The 14378-nt window shown below is 32.4% G+C and overlaps 1 protein-coding gene across 2 annotated transcripts in view; it reads left to right on the top strand.

Moving 5' to 3' along the window:
- LOC115444954 (homeobox protein abdominal-B) overlaps positions 1-14378 on the top strand; it is a 94305-nt gene that overhangs the window by 52626 nt on the left and 27301 nt on the right. For both annotated transcript variants that reach the window (XM_030170975.2, XM_030170967.2), the window contains one exon: positions 2429-2493. The gene's annotated coding sequence lies outside the window, so the exon portion shown is untranslated. The remainder of the gene's footprint in view (positions 1-2428; positions 2494-14378) is intronic.

The following is a 14378-nucleotide window of genomic DNA, read 5'->3' as shown; positions in this document are numbered from 1 at the left end:
TAAAAACATCGCAATTTTTTTAAATTAAAGTACTCATACTAAGTATGGCTTCAACAATCAATATTATTAAAAAAAATGACAGATTATCTTTTATTTTTATTTACAAACTGATTTCTATAGAGGTTATAATCATGTACTTATTATAAAGTTGTTCGAAGGAATCAATAGGTACCTACACAAAATTATATTATAGGTACTATTTAACCAACTCAATACTTCGAAGAAAGCAAGTGCCGCAGTACCAAAACAATGGACCAAACAATGAAATATTAACAAATATTCGCGTTCAACCATTAAAAAACCGTAATCAATCGATTTAAAGTTCAACGTCCAAGAGTGGGCAGTTGTAAGCGATAAACAAAGGAATTATACTGCCTACTCACATAATGTCCAGCTTTTGCGGTAGGTTACGGTCCTTCCTTATAGGGTTAAAGTTGTTTTTATTTTTTATTGATGACGTCATATTTCAATATTCTTTTATATTTAAAATAACAAAATAAATTAAATGAATGAGGAAATCTTCATACCTAAGCAACATTAGAAGTTCGAGGGTATGTGAATTCTTTCAACACGCACCAGGTCGGTAATGAACTAAGATCTAAACCCTCTCAGTAGTAGAGGACACCCCTGCCCAGCAGTGGGACAATATATAATACAAAAGTTGGTATTATTATTATAACAATATGTAAAACATCACCAAGTAACGGTAGGTTTAAAGTCTCTGAAATTGGAAAGTTCTTCCGGAGAAATATCAGTGCTGTATGTATTTGTAAAGCAAAGTAGTATGCAAATGCTGTTATGTTATGCATTCAGAGTTATTAGTTAGTGTGATTACAATATAATATATAAAGATTCAGAATGATCAGCGCATTTCAGTGCTCTCTAGAGCTTTGTAATGGAAAGTATTGGATAGTGTTGCAACTTATATTTTGTGTTTGCAGTTTAGCGACCTGGTTGATCCGTTATTCAAACTTGTGAAAATCCGTCTAAAATGGGGTGGATACAAAATGTATTTTGTTTACATTTTCTCCACAATATTTGGTATAGGTTTTAGGATTATTCAAAAGAAGGCCAATCCATTAGGAACTATAAGTGAATCTGGGAAAATGGATTAAAAATTACACATGAAATAATTCTGTGGCAATCGAACATAAATAAAAAGATTTAAGAATATGCCATCATCAGCCACATTATAAAAAATTTCAACTTACATCGAATTAGTTATTTTTCGTATGAACATTATTTTTTTGGAAGATTCATACAAAGCTTAGAAGCGCACGCGCATGCCACAGCTCACGCGCTACGATTGCGCAATAAACTTTTATCGGTTGTTCTTTCAAGTATTATTTGACAGTGTTGATGCGTTAAATTGCGATTAATAGATGATTAGCCATTTAGGCGTGCGTTTATGGCATTCTTGTAATAAATCCGGCTTTATTGCTTATCAATCACGAAGCGAGACTGGTCTGCGAGTTGCGTCTTGCCCGTGCTTGCATCTGACCTTTGCTAGTGTAGGTAAGTTGTTAATATTTTTATTGCTCGTATATTGAACCTGTCGCTGATAGCGTATTTGATTAGCGACGTTGTTACAATGTTGTTGGGATTTACTTAAGACAGTTTGACCTCTGTCTTGAAGACTTATGTTCTCCTGGTTGTATGTTCATATTTTTTCAAACTTCAGGGATATTTTCATAACCAAAGTAAAGTAATATTTTTAAAAATTGGCTATCGCTGCTTATTTCTTACGATCTAAATCACTTTCTAACCATTTACATGAATTTGAATTATAATTCTTTAATCATTAACATTGAAATAAAATTTTCAAGAAACGAGAAGCGGCACTATCTTTAAAGGTAGGCATCATAAATCCATCGCCATTAATATTTGCTTAACTTACCATAAAGCGAAGTGGCGAGACACCGGCAACAACCGGTAAAACGTGCACTTAGTAGAGATTATCTCCGTGGTATGTGGCTATAAATAATCGATGTTACTGCACTGTGTACTGGCACGTTAATTTATGTGAAGTTCGTTCGCTTCGTCACTGGATTTTCTTCTAAACTTATGTATTTAAGCGGATAATTGAAGCGGATAGTTTCAATAGTAATAAGATTTAAATATAATAACGAATATAGTAGTTAATTAAAATTTTAATTAAATCTAGTAGAAAATAAGTGCTATAGGAATAATATAGTTTTTTTTATAATAACATTATATTAAACTATCGCGCTACAAGAAATGAAAATTAGAGAAAATACACCACCGCACCAACCATTTTATTTATGAAATATCGTTTCTTACACTAATACGAAAAATTTACTTTAACCTAATCAATCTTCAAAAATTAATACTTGAAAAAAATTGTTGTCACACATTTTTGATTTATAAGTGTATCAAATTTAATAATATTTTACTGTTTCTTTTCCAGATCCTGTCAAGATGGTATGAATTGAAAAAAAAACCTCAAAGGCGTTACAAGACGTTGCCTAAAAGGTAAGTTTATTTTAATTATGTTTTCCTTTCTCTCCTTTTTTGTCATCAACTCAACTACGATTTCAATGGCGTTAGCACATCATTCGTAGACTTTTTGCTCTTACAGTCCTAGATGACATTAGTTTTATAGGGGTAAGAAATAGAAGTAAAGGGGAGGAGAGAGAGTAACGAGAGATAGAGTTTAAAAGGAAAACGAGGAGAGGATAATAGATTCGATAAGATTTTTATATACCTAATTCTAATATTATATTAGATAGGGGTAAAGGTTAGGTTAAGTAGCACATTCAAACAAAATAATATTTCAAGTACATATTTTAACATGACTTGCGTCGAAAAATTATTTATCTTATTCCGACAGCGAAGTGACTCTGATTCATAATTATTGTAATTCCATATATTATGAACTAATATAAAATTTACTTAACATAACATTTAATAATTGTCTCGCCTACGGAATTTAAATCTCGTTCGTCGTATCCGATGCATTAGTCCGCCATTACACACATCACATTATCTTAAATCTCCGCCCGTTCACAACGAACCTACCAATGCATCGAAAATTGTGGCCATACTTCTACTTTTAATTTTTCATTCCCCTTCTCTAAAAACTCCGATCGTCAACTCATTGATAAAGGGAGATAAAATAATTCTTTCCTTCTCATTCTACTTATGGATTGTACATTGTGGCAAAGAGAGATGGGGATAAACTAAAATGGCGTCGCGAGGACGAGCTAGGGGCACAACAAAAATTTCGAAGCACACAAGGAAAGTTTTGTATGTGAGCTTTCGTCGTACATTTGGCTGGGTGGGTCTTGATTTCAGTTGTATTGAACATTTGGCGGGTCATTGATTTAAATGAACGCATTACGGTAAGTATAATGTTTTGTTGTCGAAAATATTGAAAAAATGGAAAGCACACCATGTACATGAAATTTCTTATATGAGATTATATTATTATAACTTTTATTTTAAAACTAATTCCTCAAAATTTCATAGCCTCTTGTGTTATTTGAATTGAAAATAATTATTAAAACATTAATTTACCAATGCAATATTAATGATAAATATAAAAAAATGTCTAACTAAAAAATTTCTTTAAAATAAACAAAATGTTGATATTAATATTGTCAAGAATTGGGGTTTATTTATTAATGAATCCGAAAAATATTAATATCCTGTCTGTTTCGAATTCACTTGGTGCATTTATATGCACAAAGTGAATTCGGAACAGACAAAGGACATTAAGAGTCTCATGACTCTACTTAATTATTATCAATAATTAATTAAAGTTTATAAAATATGTTTGACAGCGATGTTTATATTTTTGTCATTCTGACACAAAATGTTCAAAACCTCTGTTTCGTTTCCTATCCTCGTAATACCACCAATTTGCTATAGATGGCGTTGTACCATAATAGTTTGTTCTGTAGAGATGTTCTGTCACAAGTGCCTAAAAGGAAATACTATTTTATTCCCACGACAGCGTAGATTTTGTATTATGTTTTAATTTAATTATTTAATATTAGTTTTTTTTTTGGTTTTAACCACCAATACCAGTGACCATTTAACGTCACACAGAAATATAAAGATAAGCAACATTCATTAATACTGAGCTTTGTGAGAAAATTTATTAGTAGGTTTCTTCGTAGCACATTACGGGGAATACTAGTTGAGATATGAGAGCCTGCACATATGAATCCTGTGTTAAGGTAAATTTTTGAGTGATATTAAATTAAGTGTTTATTTGCAAAAGCAAATTGACCACCAAACAAAAATGTTTAGTGGTCAGATTGTATGTCTCACCTATTTCAAATTTATATGTATATTATGATTCAAATAGTAAAAAATAGGTACTTTAACCAATACACCTATTTGTGACTAGTGGCTAAACTTAAATAAAAAATATATGTCCGTATCTTAAAACAAAAAAATATACTTATAGCATTTTTAATAAAATATATATAGACATCGTTAGGTACTGGAATATAATAATAATTAAAATACCGATATGCATATCAGTTCAATCATAATATTATCTGTACAGAGATGTTATAAAGTCGAAGAGCTTTAAGCTTCTAGCTTTAAGTTCATCCGTTATGACATAGATGGCGCCAAACACAATATCTCAGTTTACGTTTATACTTCAAAAGGCTAATGTACGGAGCGTTTCCGTACTGGATTCTTTAAATAATATTTTTACTTCCTACAATAATATTTTTTTTTTACAAATGATAACTATTTTGTTTATTTTAAACATCAAGAAAACTAAAGGAATATTAGGAATTCATGGGAATTTTATATAATCAGTTATATTTATGGTTGGTATAGTTTTTGGATAGTTCATGGTAAGCTTGTATTCATATTATGCTAGAATCTATTTGAGTGAGTACATTTGCTTTGTCTGTTTCTATCGCCGAGTAGAGTCAAGTCCAGTCCTGTTCCCCTTTGAAGGGCATTGTCGCTAGTTCAATTAATGTGCACCATGGTGATGTCTCAACTTGACTAGCATTATGCAGTATCGTGCATATTTTGTAATAAAATGATTTGAGAGTTAGCTTTTAAAAATAGTTAAGCCGCTTGTCGCCTAGTGACCAACGTGCTACCGTATCTGGATTATGTGTGAATGCACTTTATTTTACAGCTACAATCAATTTTATCGAAATAATAATAAACATTTAACATTAAATAGAAAATATATTAGTACCTATCTAAATAGTAGTTATTACGATTAGTATTTGGTATTTTTTCTGTATTTTTAAAGGCAGCATTACCCACTACTTCTTATCCAATACAGAAATATTATATTACAGATATTTTCAAAATATTAAAATATCGTAACAAAAACTCCTTTCACCATTAAAAGGATTTACATTCGAATAGACAATGCGTCGGCTGCGCAAACGCTTCCTAGAAAGGCGTGTTGACCCAATTTTCTATAAAAATTCAAATTAGTTTTTTTGCGAGCAAAGAGAAAGCCGAGTGCAGTCAGTGTACATTTAGATTTTATACGTGAGTGTAGTGTCGCGTTGTGTCGGAATGATGTTCGAATATAACATTGTTTTTGTTCTAAAAATTAATCCTAATGTAAACACTACGAACGTACGGTTGGGTGGCGTTTGGCGCGAGGCCAAGCGGCTGCCGCCACGCGGCGCACCCAGATGCCGATGGAAAACAGTAACTAGGTAAATTCTGATCAACTTTTTGATGTGGCTCACACGCTGATTTCGTTTACAAGAAATATGTTTGCGGACATGGTTGGCAACGTTTTTATTTAAAAAAAATATTTCCGTGAGTGTTTTTTCGTTTGTAAATTTTATGTGGGTACGTTGGTTTTTATTTATGTTTAAATGGGTTATGGATGCTACACCGATCTATACATACTTAAGCCTCGCAAGAATTTATTAATTTATGTTCATTTTGTTCTGAAAATTCATACATTTAACGATTTACAACACCCTACATCTATACTTACATCAATTTCATTTTCTCAAACCTATAAACCAAATCCAATGCTCCTAAGAATTGATACCCATACATTTTCCACGGTTCACGTTAACATTTTAATCTAGTTCATTTGTAATGGATTCATGGCATGGTATTAAATAAATTGTAAGTCCAAAATTACCCGTTGTGTGTGGTCTCCGGGCGTATTTTATTCAAGGACTGGATACGCCCGACAGAACGGTTTAATGATCTTAAAACTCTTAATTTATAGCTGTTAATTATCTCGTGATTACATAGGGATAGGTATTTCTGTGGGACGTTACTGTATTTATATTTAAATATATATGTCTAGTTTGTTTCTTCTTTTGGATTTCTATAAATATTTATAATGCAGGTTAGCCGGGGTAAAAGGAAATATATTACCTATATTCTTTTGTTCCTAAAGCAATATGTTGAAATTAACATTCTAAACTCAGTATAATTGCTGTTTTGGCTTTACTATAAGCATTGTGAGATTTATTGTAATATCGCATGTTGAATGCAATATAACTGAATTTTGTCATTCAAAATTCTGCCTTGTGTCATTATTTTTAAAGAGCTTGTCGTTCTCACTATCAGAAGAGTGACTTGCAATATTTATTTCGGTATTTACTTGTAAAATAGTAAACTATATTCATTACATTGCGTTTCATGAATTATTTTGTTTGTGTACAAAGCTTGATGTTGTCGTGCCTTAAAATTAACTTATCGTTCGTTAACCTCTAGTTTATAAATCTACACACTTGAACTCATTTCCTTATCTCTATTACAATTATTGAACAAAGGAAAGCTGGCGGGCTACTACGGCCCCTTTGCTTTGTTTTTTTTTAATGCACTTTTCAACACCACGTTTATATCATGTTTTATCATAATATTGGTAGACTTCACAGTATTGTAAGCGTCAAGAAAAAAAATTTGGTATTAAAAATATAAGCAATTAATCTACTAAAACATATTCATTTGTCAGAGTGGTTATACAATTTGAAAATGTAGAGTCGTTGCCGAATTTTTATTTACAATAAATGGATCAGCTTTAATGTTACCCATCATCGGTTTTCAGACAACCTATATACAAATGCTTTGCATAACATACACCCATGATTGTTTTTATGTCGTCTAAGGCATAAAAGCTCCAATTTCAATTGCAATTTTCTAGAGAATAAATAACGTTCCCACTAAGAACATGTCGCCCTAGAAGGTGGTGATTAATTATAAATAACTCACGTACTTCCTAACTTCAGTTGAAAAATATAAATCTTGCATATACATGTATAGCTAAAATAGTTATATATAACATCTTTACTGTTGAGTCTGACTTAAAAGTATTCCAGCTACCGCATTCCCCCAAGATATCGAAATAAACCAATTGCACGCGATGCATATCACACAATCCCTCGTATAATTAGGTGAATATTTTCCCTTATAATTGGCTTTTCGGTAGCGTACGACGCGGGTGTTCCCATATTGCCGCTAAGTTATGGGCATGCTAGCCAACCTTAGCTAACGAACGACTTTACGGCCTCGTTACTGCTAATAAGCACTATCGTTTACTTCAATAAGACAGTTTTGTAGGATTCTTTGACGCTACTTCAAGATTGATAGTTTCTTAATTTTACAAAAAGATAACACACATAGTCCTATTTTATGGATTCTGTTTAGCGCATGATGCTTGTGTTGGTTATTATCTATACTATTATATAAAGCTGAAGAGTTTGTTTGTTTGTTTGTTTGTTTGTTTGTTTGAACGCGCTTATCTCAGGAACTACCAGTCCAAATTGAAAAATTCTTTTTGCGTTGGATAGCCCTTTGTTCGTGGAGTGCTATAGGCTATATATCATCACGCTATACCCAATAGGAGCGGGGCAGTAATGGCTAATCTCAGGAACTACCGGTCCAAACTGAAAAATTCTTTTTGTGTTGGATAGCCCTTTGTTCGTGGAATGCTATAGGCTATATATCATCACGCTATGACCAATAGGAGCGGAGCAGTAATGACTAATCTCAGGAACTACCGGTTCGAACTGAAAAATATTTTTGTGTTGGATAGCTCTTTATTAGTGCAGTGCTATATGCTATATATCATCACACTATGACCAATAGGAGCGGAGCAGTAATGGCTAATCTCAGGAACTACCGGTTCAAACTGAAAAAAAAATTGTGTTGGATAGTTCTTTGTTCGTGGAGTACTATAAGGGGTATATATCATCACGCTATGACCAATAGGAGCGGAGCAGTAATGGCTAATCTCAGGAACTATCAGATCGAACTGAAAACAATATTTTTGTGTTGGATAGCACTTTGTTCCTGGAGTGCTATAGGCTATATATCATCACGCTATGACTAATAGGAGCGGAGCAGTAATGGCTAATCTCAGGAACTACCGTGTTTGAACTGAAAAATCTTTTTGTGTTGGATAGCCCTTTGTTCCTGGAGTGCTATAGGCTATATATCATCACGCTATGACCAATCGGAGCGGAGCAGTAATGAAAAATGTTGCAAAAACGGGGAAAAATTATTAGTTTTGAGAGCTTCCGTTGCGTGCGCTGCGTAAACGGTTAAAGTTATGCAACAATGATGTATGACGGGATTATTCCTCTTAAAAGTTCTAAAAATATATTATAAAACAAAGTCCCCGCTGCATCTGTCTGCCTGAACGTGTTAAACTCAAAAACTACCCAACGTATTAAGATGAAATTTGGTATGGAGACAGTTTGAGAGGCTCCCGGGAAACTACTAATTTTATAACGGAAAACTTTAGCCTGAAAAACTTTATAACGCGGGCGGAGCCGCGGGCAATAGCTAGTTTTATATAACAAGCGGTCTTATTACAATATTCATTGAAATAACAATTACTTATAATGCAATTACTTTGCGTTTGAGACACACTCCCGCATATTAAATTAACCACTCAAGGCGTCTGAGATTCAATACAATAAATTTAATAAATATATTTCCGGGCTTTACGACGCTTCCTTGTAAGTAGGGTGTAAGTAAAAATATTACGTTCGGAAGTGGGGAAATCCATGCAATAACAATAACTCATACTGTTTCACGCGCCCCCCGCTAGATGGCGTGCGGCGGACACAAATAATCCATTTATTCTTAGGGCGAACTTTATGTAGTTCTCTTAAGAGCAACTGCTATATTGTTTTATGTTATTATTTATAAATATTGGCGTTGCGTGTTAAGAGCACCGCCTCAGGGATTAAGCGGTTGCAAGTTCCTTACACTCAACATTATGAACTATGTTGATTGATACGTCTTGGAAGTACTGAGTTAAAGTTCATGCAAGTTAATTTCATGTAAATTGTGTAAGTATAGTATATATATAATAATTCATGATTGTTTATACAAAAAGTTTTTTTTAAACGCAAAGTATTCTAACGTGTGAAAAAATAATACTTTAAAGTAGCATTTGGCTATCCAATATCGCTTGCTACAATTATTGAAGTTATAAAAATATTTATCTACTTCCCAGTTTCAAATGATAAAAAATTTGACGCGATAAATTTGCTTCAAACCACATGAATACTGCGTCAGCATTTAATCTGAATCGGGAACAAGAAACTGTTGCCGGTGAGACATTCGAGGAATGTAGGGCGAGCAATTATCTCCCGGTGTTACGGATGGGGCGCTATTCGGAAAGTTTCCGACCTCGTGGAATTTTGCGGATGGCACGCTTTAATTGGAATCTCGAGAGAATATTTTGTAATTGTACCCCGAGGCCGAAGCGGTACGGAATTTGTTACACTGTTTTATTTGAATTATAAAATGGGATTAGGTGGGTTATATACCTTTAGTCGTTATGGTGCATCTTATGGTATAAATATAGTTAATTAGATGTATTCAGAGATAATAGAATTTTAATATATCGGATAATTAGATGTGCATGTAGCGTTCGTAATTAACTTTGTGATATATAACGGAAATATATTAAAGTAGCGTGAAATACAAAACAAAAACTACTATGAAATATTTTATTTTGTATTCTTCCGAATATTCATATCTGTCCGAATAAATATGTAATATATACCTTATTTTCAAATAAAATTATCTAATTCTATGATAAAACTTTGTACATCTCCAAAAATATAAAAACTTCAAACTTATTCACGAAAAATTATGAAGTCTTTTAAACGCCTCTGAGACCGACAAAAAAACTTTATGTTAGCTACATAAGCATAGATCCTTTCCGTCATTTAAAGTTGTGGACTCAGTCATTTCCCCTGAATAGAGGCGTTAGGAGTTGAATGAAAGAGTTCTTTTACCAATACTGATAGTATCAGGGTAACAAAGAAAAGTTTTTATTGTACAAGTTCTTGCTACGTCGTGAACCCTGTCTGCTTTTCCAATTTAAGAAAAAGGCTGCAGTAAAACTCGCTACATGGACGAAGCTCTATAAGAATTGTTGAATGAATAGCTTTATTTTATTTTTATTTTTTCAATTACGGATCTCAATGATTAAAGAATTTTACTATTATATGCACTGATTAAATTTGTTTAAATTAAAAGCGCACCGCTGGCGTTGCGATATTGTATTATAGAACATTAAAATGTTACTTAAATTATTTAGGAACCATTTAATCACAAAATGAGGCACACCAAAATTATTTATTAATAAACCTTAGTAATATGAAATTTATTAATTACAAATGGTACTAAAACGAAATATGAACTTGCCAACAAGATATTCCAATTATAACATGATAGCAAGCATCTTTAATTAGAGCATATTAATAAGTACAATAATATTCCGTTTATTCCAATGTCAATTAAAATAATATTTAAATAAAAAACAACTTATATTTCATAATGTATAACGCTCATAGATTTTTTTTAAAGTTCAGGTGTTATAGTAATTTGGTGCGTGACTAAACAACATTTAAAATAAATTTGTTTCCAAACCGACCCTCTATAATAAGATACCTAGTGGACTTGAACCATTGGCAGTGCTACTTTATGTTTTGAATTTAAATTGGTACATTTTTATAATAATGCCTTTGAAGCGACGCCGCCTCGCCCTTGTCCCTCGGGATATTTTTTATTCTTTTTATAATGTAATTTTCTTAAATCACCTCGCTCCTCTGCCCTTCTGTTACAACGAAAGTACTTATTATCTACGAAATGATAGTCTTGGAGACAAAGAGACTTGGCTGTTCGGTGTAGTTATCTTGTGGTAGAAAATTGGTACCTTGAATACGGGATGCAGTAATATTATCTATGGTTTTGAGTTGTTTTTTTCTTAAAATAGAGTGCTTATTGGCCTAAAAGGATATAGGTACGTCTGAATATTTAATCTGGATTTTAAGTTACTGATTATTATACGCCATAATATTTTTTTATGCATGTTAACTAATGCGTCAAAATTTAACGAATAGGCAACTACAACTTTTATAATAAATCAATACTTAATCATACAGAATTATGATACGTTATAAATGTTAACATTAAATAAAACAGAATGTTTTATAGATTGTAGTTTTTACAAGTTTATTATAAGTTAAACTATAAACAATATTCAATTTATCTAAGTATCGATACAAACTATGGAGGCAATAAATACATAAATCAACGATTCTGGATGCGCGGGCGCACGGTGCCGGGGCATTCACCCTGAACATCTGTTCACACATTTCACAGTTATCAACATATTATATTGCACTTGAACCTAAATACTTGCAAGACATGTTATCGTGTTATTGTGAATTAAATGTTTATGTAACATGTTGGGCGATTGTAATTTTGTGTTAATTGTTACATGACAAATATTGAACGTATTTCTGAAGCAATCAAAAATTATTTTGTCGACCTAAAACTTTGAGGAAATTTATTATGAATGCATGTATCTAAAATTACGACTCTACGTAATAGAAACATTTTTAAACATTTACGCTTTAGGTCCCTATAGCGAAAAGAGTAGTTAGAGGTGCTGTTGTTTGTACTATGAGATTTATAAAAGTATATATTAAAGGAAAAAAATGTGACCGTCGGTAGTATTACTTACTTATAACTTTATATATAACTAGCTATACCATCATAATACGATTATACTAAAATAATATTAAAATAATTTTATCTATTACTATGTTGTATAAAGTTAAAGAACGAGTTGCGTTGATGATATTTTGTAATAACGACAATAATATAATTATCCTTTCTTTTTTATACATAAGGAGTACTTTTTTCATCAATTAAACTCTTTACTAAAGAAAAAAATGAAATCTGTATTTTAATCCAACAAATGGGTTCAATCGCTGTCGTGTCAGAATAGAGAATGACGCGAGCGAGTAGGTACGTACCTGTCCGCCATGTTTGTTTCGACGTATCGCGCTCTCTTATTGGCTAGCGAAACAATATGGCCGCCAGTGTTATATTTGTAAGAGATGTGATTTGAAGCCCATTGACCGTTTGTACGGGTAAGGATTGCCTATAGATTGCAGTGGGACGGACAAAGTAGTAATATAAGTGAATATTTATAAATAAGTACTTCTTCTGCATATTTAAATCAGGCGTGTTGGGGCTTATTAAAGTATGCTTTTTTACAAGTAGCTAAACCAACTTTAGTATTTTTATTGACATTTAAAATTTAAACAAAAAAAATTTCTATTATAATAAAAAAGAAAAGGGAATTTTTGCAATATTTTGTAGTGGGAACTTTCAACTACCGACCCTTGAATACAATTTATCTATGTAAGACAAGATAGTCAATTAATTTTACAAGAAAATGTTTTCAAGTACCGATTTTTTTAAATTCGAGAGCTGGCATCCAGTTTAACGGGCAATGTGGCTCCGCTTCGGGACTGTGTCGTGTATTTTCATCCGACGCAGAATTCACAAGATTTACGATCCGCTTGGCGTTCGCCGATTCAGCACATACAGCCACGACCGTAACTGACAATCCGATGTCTCGTAATTTTAATGAAATAACATTTTTCCACTCTTAAATTAAAAGAAAAATTACGGCGTTACCACATCTTTAAAACTGTTTTTGATTTAATTTACATCAAGGCCCAATAATGCTTGTTTAGCTGTAAACACTTTGCAACTTTTGATCTATCAATCAAGATGTTGATTGACAACTTATTCGCGGAAAAATCTTGAACAAAACTAAAAGCAAATATTTGGTACAAATTAAAAACAGATGTTTCTATTTAAAAATGATTAAGTATTTACCCGAACAAATAAAGTACAATAATCCACGTCTTAATTTCTAAAAACAACCCATCGTATGTTATGCGTGGAAGAGATAGCTCTACCTTCGAGTTATTTGAATAGTTTCAGTTTTGTGGTAACTGGTTAACGTCGTGAAGAGGTTTACTGAGCCAGCAAACTTTCTCATTTACAGCAAAATAGTATTTCACTCCTTTTTATAGCAGTAAATATTCGACCTTAACTTGCAAAGAATAAAATAGAAATTGGAACATCAAGGGCGTTTGGTAGAGATGATATTCGTGTGGCATATTAACATTTCACTTGGAGTGAGTTGTTTAGTTCTAGCGAGATAACGTTTCCGGACGCGTCGGGAGCTACGGGTGCGGTGTTCCTTTATATGAGCACTCAATATCGTGGATGTTTCATATGAATCAGTTAAATACATTAAATATTGAATATACATTAGCCGCCTCATTAACAATCTCTGTATATGCCTGTAATATTTATTCAGTGTTTCTTTCGCTAGGTTTCGTGAAAATTTTAAAGCTAATTTTGATTTGGAGTGAATGCCTACGGAATTAAGTCCGCCTATGTACATTTTTGTATATGAAGTGCAAAGAAATAAATAAATAAAATTTTGTCAGAGGAATCGAAACAAAATGTTGTATAACTGCTTATAATAGAATTATACAGTATTTATTAGCATGTTCCCATATTTATATGGTTGTGATATTATGAAATACTGGCCGATGATAATAGAGTAGGTACTTAATAGAAAACATAGTACTCACATGTTTTAGGCGTCTCATTTGTTCTTATAATATTGCAAAGAAAATTTATTTATAAACCGGCCCATCATAATATTATGTTATAATTCTTTAGGCTGCTTTAACTTTATGCTTATAATTTCATAGATCCGGATTCTTTGAAATATTCTCTACCAGTGCAACTTAGAGCAAGTTGATACAAGAATATAATTAATTGATAGTTAAAACATACCTACACACTAAAAAATAATTTTAACAGGAGGCTATTCCATATTAGTATAGTAGAGCGCCCTTATTAAGCGGATCCGAGCCGAGCTTAGCTCACTGTTACAGAGTAACGTCCTTCCTGGTAATTTAATAAATATCTGCCCGAAACAATTGAGGAAACTCGCTGCGAAAACATATGAAGTTTATTCATTGTTCAGGAAATCTTTTACACCCTTTATTTTACTGATGTGTATTAACTTATCAATAATACAAGGT

This window comes from Manduca sexta, chromosome 21, assembly GCF_014839805.1.
Source record: "Manduca sexta isolate Smith_Timp_Sample1 chromosome 21, JHU_Msex_v1.0, whole genome shotgun sequence".
NCBI lineage: Eukaryota > Metazoa > Arthropoda > Insecta > Lepidoptera > Sphingidae > Manduca > Manduca sexta.
Note: the sequence above shows the minus strand (reverse complement) of the source record. Positions and strands in the feature narration are given on the sequence as shown.